The sequence below is a fragment of the Anas platyrhynchos genome, chromosome 29 (assembly GCF_047663525.1).
Source record: "Anas platyrhynchos isolate ZD024472 breed Pekin duck chromosome 29, IASCAAS_PekinDuck_T2T, whole genome shotgun sequence".
NCBI lineage: Eukaryota > Metazoa > Chordata > Aves > Anseriformes > Anatidae > Anas > Anas platyrhynchos.
Genome location: NC_092615.1, coordinates 6,381,088 through 6,397,801, shown reverse-complemented (window position 1 = coordinate 6,397,801; position 16,714 = coordinate 6,381,088).

Sequence of the window (16,714 nt, the reverse complement as noted above, 5' to 3'; positions counted from 1 at the left end):
GTGGCTAGGGGTATATTTAGGGTTGCTCGTAAACAGTGAACAAGGAGGGTCCAGTTGCATGTGGGGCTGCGTAAAGGCTCTCCTGGGGAGTTCAGTTGTACCCAAAGCCTTCCTCTGGGGGCACTTTTGGATGGGAGAATTAGGCTTTTAATGCATTTTCTGGGGCCCGAGTTTTCAGTCGTCTGCCAGGCGGGCCAGGGCTATATTTAGGGTTGCTGTGAAAGAGCGAATACGGAGGGTCCAGTTGCATGTGGGGCTGCATAAAGGCTCCCCTGGGGAGTTCACTTGCACCCAAAGCCTTCCTTTGGGGGCACTTCTGGATGTGGGAATGGGGCTTGAAACGCATTTTCTGGAGCCCGAGTTTTCAGTCTTCTCCCATTGCGCCGAGGGATATATTTAGGCTTGCGGTGAAAGAGTGAACCCGGAGGGTCCAGTTGCATGTGGGGCTGCATAAAGGCTCCCCTGGGGAGTTCAGTTGTACCCAAAGCCTTCCTTTGGGGGCACTTCTAGATGGGTAAATGGGGCTTGAAACCCTTTTTCTGTGGCCCGAGTTTTCAGTCTTCTGCCATGGTAGCTAGGGGTATATTTAGGGTTGCTCGTAAACAGTGAACAAGGAGGGTGCAGTTGCATGTGGGGCTGCATAAAGGCTCCCCTGGGGAGTTCACTTGTACCCAAAGCCTTCCTTTGGGGGCACTTCTGGATGGGCGCAAGGGGCTTGAAACGATTTTTCTGTGGCCCGAGTTTTCAGTCTTCTGCCATGCTGGCTAGGGTTATATTTAGGGTTGCTGTAAAGAGCGAACACGGAGGGTCCAGTTGCATGTGGGGCTGCGTAAAGGCTCCCCTGGGGAGTTCAGATGTACCCAAAGCCTTCCTTTGGGGGCACTTTTGGATGGGCGAATGGGGCTCGTAACACATTTTCTGTGGCCCGAGCTTTCAGTCGACTGCCAGGCGTGCTAGGGCTATATATAGTGTTGCTGTGAAAGAGCGAATACGGAGGGTCCAGTTGCATGTGGGGCTGCGTAAAGGCTCCCCTGGGGAGTTCACTTGTACCCAAAGCCTTCCTTTGGGGGCTCTTCTGGATGGGTGAATGGGGCTTGAAACGCATTTTCTGGAGCCCCAGTTTTCAGTCTTCTGCCATGGTGGCTAGGGTTATATTTAGGGTTGCTCGTAAACAGTGAACAAGGAGGGTCCAGTTGCATGTGGGGCTGCGTAAAGGCTCCCCTGGGGAGTTCAGATGTACCCAAAGCCTTCCTTTGGGGGCACTTTTGGATGGGCGAATGGGGCTCGTAACACATTTTCTGTGGCCCGAGCTTTCAGTCGACTGCCAGGCGTGCTAGTGCTATATTTAGGCTTGCGTTGAAAGAGTGAACCCGGAGGGTCCAGTTGCATGTGGGGCTGCATAAAGGCTCCCCTGGGGAGTTCACTTGTACCCAAAGCCTTCCTCTGGGGGCACTTTTGGATGGGTGAATTAGGCTTTTAACAGTTTTTCTGGGGCCCGAGTTTTCAGTCGACTGCCAGGTGGGCCAGGGTTATATTTAGGGTTGCTGTGAAAGAGCGAATACGGAGGGTCCAGTTGCATGTGGGGCTGCGTTAAGGCTCCCCTGGGGAGTCCAGTTGTACCGAAAGCCTTCCTTTGGGGGCACTTTTGGATGGTCCAAGGGGAAACGCAATGCGTTTTCTTAGGCCCGTTTTTCAGTCTTCTCCCATTGCGCCGAGGGCTATATTTAGGCTTGCGGTGAAAGAGTGAACCCTGAGGGTCCAGTTGCATGTGGGGCTGCATAAAGGCTCCCCTGGGGAGTTCAGTTGTACCCAAAGCCTTCCTTTGGGGGCACTTCTGGATGGGCGCAAGGGGCTTGAAACGCTTTTTCTGTGGCCCGAGTTTTCAGTCTTCTGCCATGCTGGCTAGGGCTATATATAGTGTTGCTGTGAAAGAGCGAATACGGAGGGTCCAGTTGCATGTGGGGCTGCGTAAAGGCTCCCCTGGGGAGTTCAGTTGTACCCAAAGCCTTCCTTTGGGGGCTCTTCTGGATGGGTGAATGTGGCTTGAAACGCATTTTCTGGAGCCCCAGTTTTCAGTCTTCTGCCATGGTGGCTAGGGTTATATTTAGGGTTGCTCGTAAACAGTGAACAAGGAGGGTCCAGTTGCATGTGGGGCTGCGTAAAGGCTCCCCTGGGGAGTTCACTTGTACCCAAAGCCTTCCTCTGGGGGCACTTTTGGATGGGCGAATTAGGCTTTTAATGCATTTTCTGGGGCCCGAGTTTTCAGTCGACTGCCAGGCGGGCCAGGGCTATATTTAGGGTTGCTGTGAAAGAGCGAATACGGAGGGTCCAGTTGCATGTGGGGCTGCGTTAAGGCTCCCCTGGGGAGTCCAGTTGTACCCAAAGCCTTCCTTTGGGGGCACTTTTGGATGGTCCAAGGGGAATCGCAATGCATTTTCTGAGGCCCGCATTTACAGACTTCTCCCAATGCGCCGAGGGCTATATTTAGGCTTGCGGTGAAAGAGTGAACCCGGAGGGTCCAGTTGCATGTGGGGCTGCATAAAGGCTCCCCTGGGGAGTTCAGTTGTACCCAAAGCCTTCCTTTGGGGGCACTTCTGGATGGGCGAAAGGGGCTTGAAACGCATTTTCTGTGGCCCGAGTTGTCAGTCTTCTGCCATGGTGGCTAGGGGTATATTTAGGGTTGCTCGTAAACAGTGAACAAGGAGGGTCCAGTTGCATGTGGGGCTGCATAAAGGCTCCCCTGGGGAGTTCACTTGTACCCAAAGCCTTCCTTTGGGGGCACTTCTGGATGGGTGAATGGGGCTTGAAACGCATTTTCTGGAGCCCGAGTTTTCAGTTTTCTGCCATGGTGACTAGGGGTATATTTAGGGTTGCTCGTAAACAGTGAACAAGGAGGGTCCAGTTGCATGTGGGGCTGCGTAAAGGCTCCCCTGGGGAGTTCAGCTGTACCCAAAGCCTTCCTTTGGGGGCACTTTTGGATGGGCGAATTAGGCTTTTAACAGTTTTTCTGGGGCCCGAGTTTTCAGTCGACTGCCAGGCGGGCCAGGGCTATATTTAGGGTTGCTTGTAAACAGCGTACACGGGGGTTCCAGTTGCGTATGGGCCTGCATAAAGGCTCCCCTGGGGAGTTCAGTTGTACCCAAAGCCTTCCTTTGGGGGCACTTTTGGATGGGCGAATGGGGCTTGTAGCACGTTTTCTGCGGCCCGATTTTTCAGTCTTCTGCCATGCGGGCCAGGGTTATATTTAGGGTTGCTGTGAAAGAGCGAATACGGAGGGTCCAGTTGCATGTGGGGCTGCATAAAGGCTCCCCTGGGGAGTTCACTTGTACCCAAAGCCTTCCTTTGGGGGCACTTCTGGATGGGAGAATTAGGCTTTTAATGCATTTTCTGGGGCCCGAGTTTTCAGTCGACTGCCATGCTGGCTAGGGCTATATTTAGGGTTGCTGTGAAAGAGCGAATACGGAGGGTCCAGTTGCATGTGGGGCTGCATAAAGGCTCCCCTGGGGAGTTCAGTTGTACCCAAAGCCTTCCTTTGGGGGCACTTCTGGATTGTCGAATGGGGCTTGAAACGCATTTTTTGGAGCCTGAGTTTTCAGTCGACTGCCAGGCGGGCCAGGGCTATATTTAGGGTTGCTGTGAAACAGTGAATTCGGAGGGTCCAGTTGCATGTGGGGCTGCGTTAAGGCTCCCCTGGGGAGTCCAGTTGTACCCAAAGCCTTCCTTTGGGGGCACTTTTGGATGGTCCAAGGGGAATCGCAATGCGTTTTCTTAGGCCCATTTTTCAGTCTTCTCCCATTGCACCGAGGGCTATATTTAGGCTTGCGTTGAAAGAGTGAACCCGGAGGGTCCAGTTGCATGTGGGGCTGCATAAAGGCTCCCCTGGGGAGTTCAGTTGTACCCAAAGCCTTCCTTTGGGGGAACTTCTGGATGGGTAAATGGGGCTTGAAACGCATTTTCTGGAGCCCGAGTTTTCAGTCTTCTGCCATGGTGGCTAGGGGTATATTTAGGGTTGCTCGAAAACAGTGAACAAGGAGGGTCCAGTTGCATGTGGGGCTGCATAAAGGCTCCCCTGGGGAGTTCACTTGTACCCAAAGCCTTCCTTTGGGGGCACTTCTGGATGGGTAAATGGGGCTTGAAACTCTTTTTCTGTGGCCCTAGTTTTCAGTCTTCTGCCATGGTGGCTAGGGGTATATTTAGGGTTGCTCGTAAACAGTGAACAAGGAGGGTCCAGTTGCATGTGGGGCTGCGTAAAGGCTCCCCTGGGGAGTTCAGATGTACCCAAAGCCTTCCTTTGGGGGCACTTTTGGATGGGCGAATGGGGCTCGTAACACATTTTCTGTGGCCCGAGCTTTCAGTCGACTGCCAGGCGTGCAAGGGCTATATTTAGGCTTGCGGTGAAAGAGTGAACCCGGAGGGTCCAGTTGCATGTGGGGCTGCATAAAGGCTCCCCTGGGGAGTTCAGTTGTACCCAAAGCCTTCCTTTGGGGGCACTTCTGGATGGGTGAATGGGGCTTGAAACGCATTTTCTGGAGCCCGAGTTTTCAGTCTTCTGCCATGGTGGCTAGGGTATATATTTAAGGTTGCTCGTAAACAGTGAACAAGGAGGGTCCAGTTGCATGTGGGGCTGCGTAAAGGCTCCCCTGGAGAGTTCAGTTGTACCCAAAGCCTTCCTCTGGGGGCACTTTTGGATGGGCGAATTAGGCTTTTAATGCATTTTCTGGGGCCCGAGTTTTCAGTCGACTGCCAGGCGGGCCAGGGCTATATTTAGGGTTGCTGTGAAAGAGCGAATACGGAGGGTCCAGTTGCATGTGGGGCTGCATAAAGGCTCCCCTGGGGAGTTCACTTGTACCCAAAGCCTTCCTTTGGGGGCACCTCTGGATGGGTGAATCGGGCTTGAAACGCTTTTTCTGGAGCCCGAGTTTTCAGTCTTCTGCCATGGTGGCTAGGGGTATATTTAGGGTTGCTCGTAAACAGTGAACAAGGAGGGTCCAGTTGCATGTGGGGCTGCATAAAGGCTCCCCTGGGGAGTTCAGTTGTACCCAAAGCCTTCCTTTGGGGGCACTTCTGGATGGGTGAATGGGGCTTGAAACGCTTTTTCTGTGGCCCGAGTTTTCAGTCTTCTGCCATGGTGGCTAGGGGTATATTTAGGGTTGCTCGTAAACAGTGAACAAGGAGGGTCTAGTTGCATGTGGGGCTGCGTTAAGGCTCCCCTGGGGAGTCCAGTTGTACCCAAAGCCTTCCTTTGCGGGCACTTCTGGATGGGTGAATGGGGCTTGAAACGCATTTTCAGGAGCCCGAGTTTTCAGTTTTCTGCCATGGTGGCTAGGGGTATATTTAGGGTTGCTCTGAAAGAGCAAATACGGAGGGTCCAGTTGCATGTGGGGCTGCGTAAAGGCTCCCCTGGGGAGTTCACTTGTACCCAAAGCCTTCCTCTGGGGGCACTTTTGGATGGGCGAATTAGGCTTTTAATGCATTTTCTGGGGCCCGAGTTTTCAGTCGACTGCCAGGTGGGCCAGGGCTATATTTAGGGTTGCTGTGAAAGAGCGAATACGGAGGGTCCAGTTGCATGTGGGGCTGCGTTAAGGCTCCCCTGGGGAGTCCAGTTGTACCCAAAGCCTTCCTTTGGGGGCACTTGTGGATGGTCCAATGGGAATCGCAAGGCGTTTTCTTAGGCCCGTTTTTCAGTCTTCTCCCATTGCGCCGAGGGCTATATTTAGGCTTGCGGTGAAAGAGTGAACCCGGAGGGTCCAGTTGCATGTGGGGCTGCATAAAGGCTCCCCTGGGGAGTTCACTTGTACCCAAAGCCTTCCTTTGGAGGAACTTCTGGATGGGTAAATGGGGCTTGAAACGCATTTTCTGGAGCCCGAGTTTTCAGTCTTCTGCCATGGTGGCTAGGGGTATATTTAGGTTTGCTCGTAAACAGTGAACAAGGAGGGTCCAGTTGTATGTGGGGCTACATAAAGGCTCCCCTGGGGAGTTCACTTGTACCCAAAGCCTTCCTTTGGGGGCACTTCTGGATGGGCGAAAGGAGCTTGAAACGCTTTTTCTGTGGCCAGAGTTTTCAGTCTTCTGCCATGCTGGCTAGGGTTATATTTAGGGTTGCTGTAAAGAGCGAACACGGAGGGTCCAGTTGCATGTGGGGCTGCGTAAAGGCTCCCCTGGGGAGTTCATATGTACCCAAAGCCTTCCTTTGGGGGCACTTTTGGATGGGCGAATGGGGCTCGTAACACTTTTTCTGTGGCCCGAGATTTCAGTCGACTGCCAGGCGTGCTAGGGCTATATTTAGGCTTGCGGTGAAAGAGCGAATACGGAGGGTCCAGTTGCATGTGGGGCTGCATAAAGGCTCCCCTGGGGAGTTCACTTGTACCCAAAGCCTTCCTTTGGGGGCTCTTTTGGATGGTCCAAGGGGAATCGCAATGCGTTTTCTGAGGCCCGCTTTTTCAGTCTTCTCCCATTGCGCCAAGGGCTATATTTAGGGTTGCTGTGAAAGAGCGAATACGGAGGGTCCAGTTGCATGTGGGGCTGCATAAAGGCTCCCCTGGGGAGTTCACTTGTACCCAAAGCCTTCCTTTGGGGGCACTTTTGGATGGGTGAATGCGGATTGAAACGCATTTTCTGGAGTCCGAATTTTCAGTCTTCTGCCATGGTGGCTAGGGGTATATTTAGGGTTGCTCGTAAACAGTGAACAAGGAGGGTCCAGTTGCATGTGGGGCTGCGTAAAGGCTCCCCTGGGGAGTTCAGTTGTACCCAAAGCCTTCCTCTGGGGGCACTTTTGGATGGGCGAATTAGGCTTTTAATGCATTTTCTGGGGCCCGAGTTTTCAGTCGACTGCCAGGTGGGCCAGGGCTATATTTAGGGTTGCTGTGAAAGAGCGAATACGGAGGGTCCAGTTGCATGTGGGGCTGCGTTAAGGCTCCCCTGGGGAGTCCAGTTGTACCCAAAGCCTTCCTTTGGGGGCACTTGTGGATGGTCCAATGGGAATCGCAAGGCGTTTTCTTAGGCCCGTTTTTCAGTCTTCTCCCATTGCGCCGAGGGCTATATTTAGGCTTGCGGTGAAAGAGTGAAACCGGAGGGTCCAGTTGCATGTGGGGCTGCATAAAGGCTCCCCTGGGGAGTTCACTTGTACCCAAAGCCTTCCTTTGGAGGAACTTCTGGATGGGTAAATGGGGCTTGAAACGCATTTTCTGGAGCCCGAGTTTTCAGTCTTCTGCCATAGTGGCTAGGGGTATATTTAGGTTTGCTCGTAAACAGTGAACAAGGAGGGTCCAGTTGTATCTGGGGCTGCATAAAGGCTCCCCTGGGGAGTTCACTTGTACCCAAAGCCTTCCTTTGGGGGCACTTCTGGATGGGCGAAAGGGGCTTGAAACGCTTTTTCTGTGGCCAGAGTTTTCAGTCTTCTGCCATGCTGGCTAGGGTTATATTTAGGGTTGCTGTAAAGAGCGAACACGGAGGGTCCAGTTGCATGTGGGGCTGCGTAAAGGCTCCCCTGGGGAGTTCATATGTACCCAAAGCCTTCCTTTGGGGGCACTTTTGGATGGGCGAATGGGGCTCGTAACACTTTTTCTGTGTCCCGAGCTTTCAGTCGACTGCCAGGCGTGCTAGGGCTATATTTAGGCTTGCGGTGAAAGAGCGAATACTGAGGGTCCAGTTGCATGTGGGGCTGCATAAAGGCTCCCCTGGGGAGTTCACTTGTACCCAAAGCCTTCCTTTGGGGGCACTTCTGGATGGGTGAATGGGGCTTGAAACGCATTTTCAGGAGCCCGAGTTTTTAGTTTTCTGCCATGGTGGCTAGGGGTATATTTAGGGTTGCTCTGAAAGAGCGAATACAGAGGGTCCAGTTGCATGTGGGGCTGCATAAAGGCTCCCCTGGGGAGTTCACTTGTACCCAAAGCCTTCCTCTGGGGGCACTCTTGGATGGGCGAATTAGGCTTTTAATGCATTTTCTGTGGCCCGAGTTTTCAGTCGACTGCCAGGCGGGCCAGGGCTATATTTAGGGTTGCTGTGAAAGAGCGAATACGGAGGGTCCAGTTGCATGTGGGGCTGCGTTAAGGCTCCCCTGGGGAGTCCAGTTGTACCCAAAGCCTTCCTTTGGGGGCTCTTTTGGATGGTCCAAGGTGAATCGCAATGCGTTTTCTGAGGACCGCTTTTTCAGTCTTCTCCCATTGCGCCGAGGGCTATATTTAGGCTTGCGGTGAAAGAGTGAACCCGGAGGGTGCAGTTTCATGTTGGGCTGCATAAAGGCTCCCCTGGGGAGTTCACTTGTACCCAAAGCCTTCCTCTGGGGGCACTTTTGGATGGGCGAATTAGGCTTTTAACGCATTTTCTGGGGCCCGAGCTTTCAGTCGACTGCCAGGCGGGCCAGGGTTATATTTAGGGTTTCTGTGAAAGAGTGAACCCGGATGGTCCAGTTGCATGTGGGGCTGCATAAAGGCTCCCCTGGGGAGTTCACTTCTACCCAAAGCCTTCCTCTGGGGGCACTTTTGGATGGGCGAATTAGGCTTTTAACAGTTTTTCTGGGGCCCGATTTTTCAGTTTTCTGCCATGCTGGCTAGTGTTATATTTAGGGTTGCTTGTAAACAGCGAACACGGGGGGTCCAGTTGCGTATGTGCCTGCATAAAGGCTCCCCTGGGGAGTTCAGTTGTACCCAAAGCCTTCCTTTGGGGGCACTTTTGGATGGTCCAAGGGGAATCGCAATGCGTTTTCTTAGGCCAGTTTTTCAGTCTTCTCCCATTGCGCCGAGGGATATATTTAGGCTTGCGTTGAAAGAGTGAACCCGGAGGGTCCAGTTGCATGTGGGGCTGCATAAAGGCTCCCCTGGGGAGTTCAGTTGTACCCAAAGCGTTCCTTTGGAGGAACTTCTGGATGGGTAAATGGGGCTTGAAACGCATTTTCTGGAGCCCGAGTTTTCAGTCTTCTGCCATGGTGGCTAGGGGTATATTTAGGGTTGCTCGTAAACAGTGAACAAGGAGGGTCCAGTTGTATGTGGGGCTACATAAAGGCTCCCCTGGGGAGTTCACTTGTACCCAAAGCCTTCCTTTGGGGGCACTTCTGGATGGTCGAATGGGGCTCGTAACGCTTTTTCTGTGGCCCGAGATTTCAGTCGACTGCCAGGCGTGCTACGGCTATATTTAGGCTTGCGGTGAAAGAGCGAATACGGAGGGTCCAGTTGCATGTGGGGCTGCATAAAGGCTCCCCTGGGGAGTTCACTTGTACCCAAAGCCTTCCTCTGGGGGCACATTTGGATGGGCGAATTAGGCTTTTAACGCATTTTCTGTGGCCCGAGCTTTCAGTCTACTGCCAGACGGGCCAGGGTTATATTTAGGGTTGCTGTGAAAGAGTGAACCCGGATGGTCCAGTTGCATGTGGGGCTGCATAAAGGCTCCCCTGGGGAGTTCACTTGTACCCAAAGCCTTCCTCTGGGGGCACTTTTGGATGGGCGAATTAGGCTTTTAACAGTTTTTCTGGGGCCCGATTTTTCAGTTTTCTGCCATGCTGGCTAGTGTTATATTTAGGGTTGCTTGTAAACAGCGAACAAGGGGGGTCCAGTTGCGTATGGCTCTGCATAAAGGCTCCCCTGGGGAGTCCAGTTGTACCCAAAGCCTTCCTTTGGGGGCACTTTTGGATGGTCCAAGGGGAATCGCAATGCGTTTTCTTAGGCCCGTTTTTCAGTCTTCTCCCATTGCGCCGAGGGATATATTTAGCCTTGCGGTGAAAGAGTGAACCCGGAGGGTCCAGTTGCATGTGGGGCTGCATAAAGGCTCCCCTGGGGAGTTCAGTTGTACCCAAAGCCTTCCTCTGGGGGCACTTTTGGTTGGGCGAATTAGCCTTTTAACAGTTTTTCTGGGGCCCGAATTTTCAGTCGACTGCCAAGCGGGCCAGGGCTATATTTAGGGTTGCTGTGAAAGAGCGAATACGGAGGGTCCAGTTGCATGTGGGGTTGCGTTAAGGCTCCCCTGGGGAGTCCAGTTGTACCCAAAGCCTTCCTTTGGGGGCACTTCTGGATGGGCGAAAGGAGCTTGAAACGCTTTTTCTGTGGCCCGAGTTTTCAGTCTTCTGTCATGCTGGCTAGGGTTATATTTAGGGTTGCTGTAAAGAGCGAACACGGAGGGTCCAGTTGCATGTGGGGCTGCGTAAAGGCTCCCCTGGGGAGTTCAGATGTACCCAAAGCCTTCCTTTGGGGGCACTTCTGGATGGGTGAATGGGGCTTGAAACGCATTTTCAGGAGCCCGAGTTTTCAGTTTTCTGCCATGCTGGCTAGTGTTATATTTAGGGTTGCTCTGAAAGAGCGAATACGGAGGGTCCAGTTGCATGTGGGGCTGCATAAAGGCTCCCCTGGGGAGTTCACTTGTACCCAAAGCCTTCCTCTGGGGGCACTTTTGGATGGGCGAATTAGGCTTTTAATGCATTTTCTGGGGCCCGAGTTTTCAGTCGACTGCCAGGCGGGCCAGGGCTATATTTAGGGTTGCTGTGAAAGAGCGAATACGGAGGGTCCAGTTGCATGTGGGGCTGCGTTAAGGCTCCCCTGGGGAGTCCAGTTGTACCCAAAGCCTTCCTTTGGGGGCTCTTTTGGATGGTCCAAGGGGAATCGCAATGCGTTTTCTGAGGACCGCTTTTTCAGTCTTCTCCCATTGCGCCGAGGGCTATATTTAGGCTTGCGGTGAAAGAGTGAACCCGGAGGGTGCAGTTTCATGTTGGGCTGCATAAAGGCTCCCCTGGGGAGTTCACTTGTACCCAAAGCCTTCCTCTGGGGGCACTTTTGGATGGGCGAATTAGGCTTTTAACGCATTTTCTGGGGCCCGAGCTTTCAGTCGACTGCCAGGCGGGCCAGGGTTATATTTAGGGTTTCTGTGAAAGAGTGAACCCGGATGGTCCAGTTGCATGTGGGGCTGCATAAAGGCTCCCCTGGGGAGTTCACTTCTACCCAAAGCCTTCCTCTGGGGGCACTTTTGGATGGGCGAATTAGGCTTTTAACAGTTTTTCTGGGGCCCGATTTTTCAGTTTTCTGCCATGCTGGCTAGTGTTATATTTAGGGTTGCTTGTAAACAGCGAACACGGGGGGTCCAGTTGCGTATGTGCCTGCATAAAGGCTCCCCTGGGGAGTTCAGTTGTACCCAAAGCCTTCCTTTGGGGGCACTTTTGGATGGTCCAAGGGGAATCGCAATGCGTTTTCTTAGGCCAGTTTTTCAGTCTTCTCCCATTGCGCCGAGGGATATATTTAGGCTTGCGTTGAAAGAGTGAACCCGGAGGGTCCAGTTGCATGTGGGGCTGCATAAAGGCTCCCCTGGGGAGTTCAGTTGTACCCAAAGCGTTCCTTTGGAGGAACTTCTGGATGGGTAAATGGGGCTTGAAACGCATTTTCTGGAGCCCGAGTTTTCAGTCTTCTGCCATGGTGGCTAGGGGTATATTTAGGGTTGCTCGTAAACAGTGAACAAGGAGGGTCCAGTTGTATGTGGGGCTACATAAAGGCTCCCCTGGGGAGTTCACTTGTACCCAAAGCCTTCCTTTGGGGGCACTTCTGGATGGTCGAATGGGGCTCGTAACGCTTTTTCTGTGGCCCGAGATTTCAGTCGACTGCCAGGCGTGCTACGGCTATATTTAGGCTTGCGGTGAAAGAGCGAATACGGAGGGTCCAGTTGCATGTGGGGCTGCATAAAGGCTCCCCTGGGGAGTTCACTTGTACCCAAAGCCTTCCTCTGGGGGCACATTTGGATGGGCGAATTAGGCTTTTAACGCATTTTCTGTGGCCCGAGCTTTCAGTCTACTGCCAGACGGGCCAGGGTTATATTTAGGGTTGCTGTGAAAGAGTGAACCCGGATGGTCCAGTTGCATGTGGGGCTGCATAAAGGCTCCCCTGGGGAGTTCACTTGTACCCAAAGCCTTCCTCTGGGGGCACTTTTGGATGGGCGAATTAGGCTTTTAACAGTTTTTCTGGGGCCCGATTTTTCAGTTTTCTGCCATGCTGGCTAGTGTTATATTTAGGGTTGCTTGTAAACAGCGAACAAGGGGGGTCCAGTTGCGTATGGCTCTGCATAAAGGCTCCCCTGGGGAGTCCAGTTGTACCCAAAGCCTTCCTTTGGGGGCACTTTTGGATGGTCCAAGGGGAATCGCAATGCGTTTTCTTAGGCCCGTTTTTCAGTCTTCTCCCATTGCGCCGAGGGATATATTTAGCCTTGCGGTGAAAGAGTGAACCCGGAGGGTCCAGTTGCATGTGGGGCTGCATAAAGGCTCCCCTGGGGAGTTCAGTTGTACCCAAAGCCTTCCTCTGGGGGCACTTTTGGTTGGGCGAATTAGCCTTTTAACAGTTTTTCTGGGGCCCGAATTTTCAGTCGACTGCCAAGCGGGCCAGGGCTATATTTAGGGTTGCTGTGAAAGAGCGAATACGGAGGGTCCAGTTGCATGTGGGGTTGCGTTAAGGCTCCCCTGGGGAGTCCAGTTGTACCCAAAGCCTTCCTTTGGGGGCACTTCTGGATGGGCGAAAGGAGCTTGAAACGCTTTTTCTGTGGCCCGAGTTTTCAGTCTTCTGTCATGCTGGCTAGGGTTATATTTAGGGTTGCTGTAAAGAGCGAACACGGAGGGTCCAGTTGCATGTGGGGCTGCGTAAAGGCTCCCCTGGGGAGTTCAGATGTACCCAAAGCCTTCCTTTGGGGGCACTTCTGGATGGGTGAATGGGGCTTGAAACGCATTTTCAGGAGCCCGAGTTTTCAGTTTTCTGCCATGCTGGCTAGTGTTATATTTAGGGTTGCTCTGAAAGAGCGAATACGGAGGGTCCAGTTGCATGTGGGGCTGCATAAAGGCTCCCCTGGGGAGTTCACTTGTACCCAAAGCCTTCCTCTGGGGGCACTTTTGGATGGGCGAATTAGGCTTTTAATGCATTTTCTGGGGCCCGAGTTTTCAGTCGACTGCCAGGCGGGCCAGGGCTATATTTAGGGTTGCTGTGAAAGAGCGAATACGGAGGGTCCAGTTGCATGTGGGGCTGCGTTAAGGCTCCCCTGGGGAGTCCAGTTGTACCCAAAGCCTTCCTTTGGGGGCTCTTTTGGATGGTCCAAGGGGAATCGCAATGCGTTTTCTTAGGCCAGTTTTTCAGTCTTCTCCCTTTGCGCCGAGGGATATATTTAGGCTTGCGTTGAAAGAGTGAACCCGGAGGGTCCAGTTGCATGTGGGGCTGCATAAAGGCTCCCCTGGGGAGTTCACTTGTACCCAAAGCGTTCCTTTGGAGGAACTTCTGGATGGGTAAATGGGGCTTGAAACGCATTTTCTGGAGCCCGAGTTTTCAGTCTTCTGCCATGGTGGCTAGGGGTATATTTAGGGTTGCTCGTAAACAGTGAACAAGGAGGGTCCAGTTGTATGTGGGGCTGCATAAAGGCTCCCCTGGGGAGTTCACTTGTACCCAAAGCCTTCCTTTGGGGGCACTTCTGGATGGTCGAATGGGGCTCGTAACGCTTTTTCTGTGGCCCGAGATTTCAGTCGACTGCCAGGCGTGCAAGGGCTATATTTAGGCTTGCGGTGAAAGAGCGAATACGGAGGGTCCAGTTGCATGTGGGGCTGCATAAAGGCTCCCCTGGGGAGTTCACTTGTACCCAAAGCCTTCCTTTGGGGGCACTTCGGGATGGGCGAATTAGGCTTTTAACGCATTTTCTGGGGCCCGAGCTTTCAGTCTACTGCCAGGCGGGCCAGGGTTATATTTAGGGTTGCTGTGAAAGAGTGAACCCGGATGGTCCAGTTGCATGTGGGGCTGCATAAAGGCTCCCCTGGGGAGTTCACTTCTACCCAAAGCCTTCCTCTGGGGGCACTTTTGGATGGGCGAATTAGGCTTTTAACAGTTTTTCTGGGGCCCGATTTTTCAGTTTTCTGCCATGCTGGCTAGTGTTATATTTAGGGTTGCTTGTAAACAGCGAACAAGGGGGGTCCAGTTGCGTATGGGCCTGCATAAAGGCTCCCCTGGGGAGTCCAGTTGTACCCAAAGCCTTCCTCTGGGGGCACTTTTGGATGGGCGAATTAGGCTTTTAATGCATTTTCTGGGGCCCGAGTTTTCAGTCGACTGCCAGGCGGGCCAGGGCTATATTTAGGGTTGCTGTGAAAGAGCGAATACGGAGGGTCCAGTTGCATGTGGGGCTGCGTTAAGGCTCCCCTGGGGAGTCCAGTTGTACCCAAAGCCTTCGTTTGGGGGCACTGTTGGATGGTCCAAGAGGATTCCCAATGCGTTTTCTTAGGTGCGCTTTTTCAGTCTTCTCCCATTGCGCCGAGGGCTATATTTAGGCTTGCGGTGAAAGAGTGAACCCGGAGGGTCCAGTTGCATGTGGGGCTGCGTAAAGGCTCCCCTGGGGAGTTCACTTGTACCCAAAGCCTTCCTTTGGGGGCACTTTTGGATGGGCGAATGGGGCTCGTAACACATTTTCTGTGGCCCGAGCTTTCAGACGACTACCACGCGTGCTAGGGCTACATTTAGGCTTGCGGTGAAAGAGGGAACCCGGAGGGTCCAGTTGCATGTGGGGCTGCATAAAGGCTCCCCTGGGGAGTTCAGTTGTACCCAAAGCCTTCCTTTGGGGGCACTTTTGAATGGGCGAATTAGGCTTTTAACGCATTTTCTGGGGCCCGAGTTTTCAGACGACTGCCAGGCGGGCCAGGGCTATATTTAGGCTTGCGGTGAAAGAGTGAACCCGGAGGGTCCAGTTGCATGTGGGGCTGCATAAAGGCTCCCCTGGGGAGTTCAGTTGTACCCAAAGCCTTCCTTTGGGGGCACTTCTGGATGGGCGAAAGGGGCTTGAAACGCTTTTTCTGGGGCCCGAGTTTTCAGTCTTCTGCCATGCTGGCTAGGGTTATATTTAGGGTTGCTGTAAAGAGCGAACACGGAGGGTCCAGTTGCATGTGGGGCTGTGTAAAGGCTCCCCTGGGGAGTTCAGATGTACCCAAAGCCTTCCTCTGGGGGCACTTTTGGATGAGCGAATGGGTCTCGTAACACATTTTCTGTGGCCCGAGCTTTCAGACGACTGCCAGGCGTGCTAGGGCTATATTTAGGCTTGCGGTGAAAGAGTGAACCCGGAGGGTCCAGTTGCATGTGGGGCTGCATAAAGGCTCCCCTGGGGAGTTCACTTGTACCCAAAGCCTTCCATTGGGGGCACTTCTGGATGGGTGAATGGGGCTTGAAACGCATTTTCTGTGGCCCGAGTTTTCAGTCTTCTGCCATGGTGTCTAGGGGTATATTTAGGGTTGCTCGTAAACAGTGAACAAGGAGGGTCCAGTTGTATGTGGGGCTGCATAAAGGCTCCCCTGGGGAGTTCACTTGTACCCAAAGCCTTCCTTTGGGGGCACTTCTGGATGGGCGAAAGGGGCTTGAAACGCTTTTTCTGTGCCCCGAGTTTTCAGTCTTCTGCCATGCTGGCTAGGTATATTTAGGGTTGCTATAAAGAGCGAACACGGAGGGTCCAGTTGCATGTGGGGCTGCATAAAGGCTCCCCTGGGGAGTTCACTTGTACCCAAAGCCTTCCTCTGGGGGCACTTTTGGATGGGCGAATTAGGCTTTTAATGCATTTTCTGGAGCCCGAGTTTTCAGTCGACTGCCAGGCGGGCCAGGGTTATATTTAGGTTTGCTGTGAAAGAGTGAACCCAGAGGGTCCAGTTGCATGTGGGGCTGCGTAAAGGCTCCCCTGGGGAGTTCAGATGTACCCAAAGCCTTCCTTTGGGGGCACTTTTGGATGGGCGAATGGGGCTCGTAACACATTTTCTGTGGCCCGAGCTTTCAGTCGACTGCCAGGCGTGCTAGGGCTATATTTAGGCTTGCGGTGAAAGAGTGAACCCGGAGGGTCCAGTTGCATGTGGGGCTGCATAAAGGCTCCCCTGGGGAGTTCACTTGTACCCAAAGCCTTCCACTGGGGGCACATTTGGATGGGCGAATTAGGCTTTTAATGCATTTTCTGGGGCCCGAGTTTTCAGATGACTGCCAAGCGGGCCAGGGCTATATTTAGGGTTGCTGTGAAAGAGCGAATACGGAGGGTCCAGTTGCATGTGGGGCTGCATTAAGGCTCCCCTGGAGAGTCCAGTTGTACCCAAAGCCTTCCTTTGGGGGCACTTTTGGATGGTCCAAGAGGATTCCCAATGCGTTTTCTTACGCCCGCTTTTTCAGTCTTCTCCCATTGCGCCGAGGGCTATATTTAGGCTTGCGGTGAAAGAGTGAACCTGGATGGTCCAGTTGCATGTGGGGCTGCATAAAGGCTCCCCTGGGGAGTTCAGCTGTACCCAAAGCCTTCCTTTGGGGGCACTTCTGGATGGGTAAATGGGGCTTGAAACGCTTTTTCTGTGGCCCGAGTTTTCAGTCTTCTGCCATGGTGGCTAGGGGTATATTTAGGGTTGCTCGTAAACAGTGAACAAGGAGGGTCCAGTTGCATGTGGGGCTGCGTAAAGGCTCCCCTGGGGAGTTCACTTGTACCCAAAGCCTTCCTTTGGGGGCACTTCTGGATGGGTAAATGGGGCTTGAAACGCTTTTTCTGTGGCCCGAGTTTTCAGTCTTCTGCCATGGTGGCTAGGGGTATATATAGGGTTGCTCGTAAACAGTGAACAAGGAGGGTCCAGTAGCATGTGGGGCTGCGTAAAGGCTCCCCTGGGGAGTTCACTTGTACCCAAAGCCTTCCTTTGGGGGCACTTCTGGATGGGTAAATGGGGCTTGAAACGCTTTTTCTGTGGCCCGAGTTTTCAGTCTTCTGCCATGGTGGCTAGGGG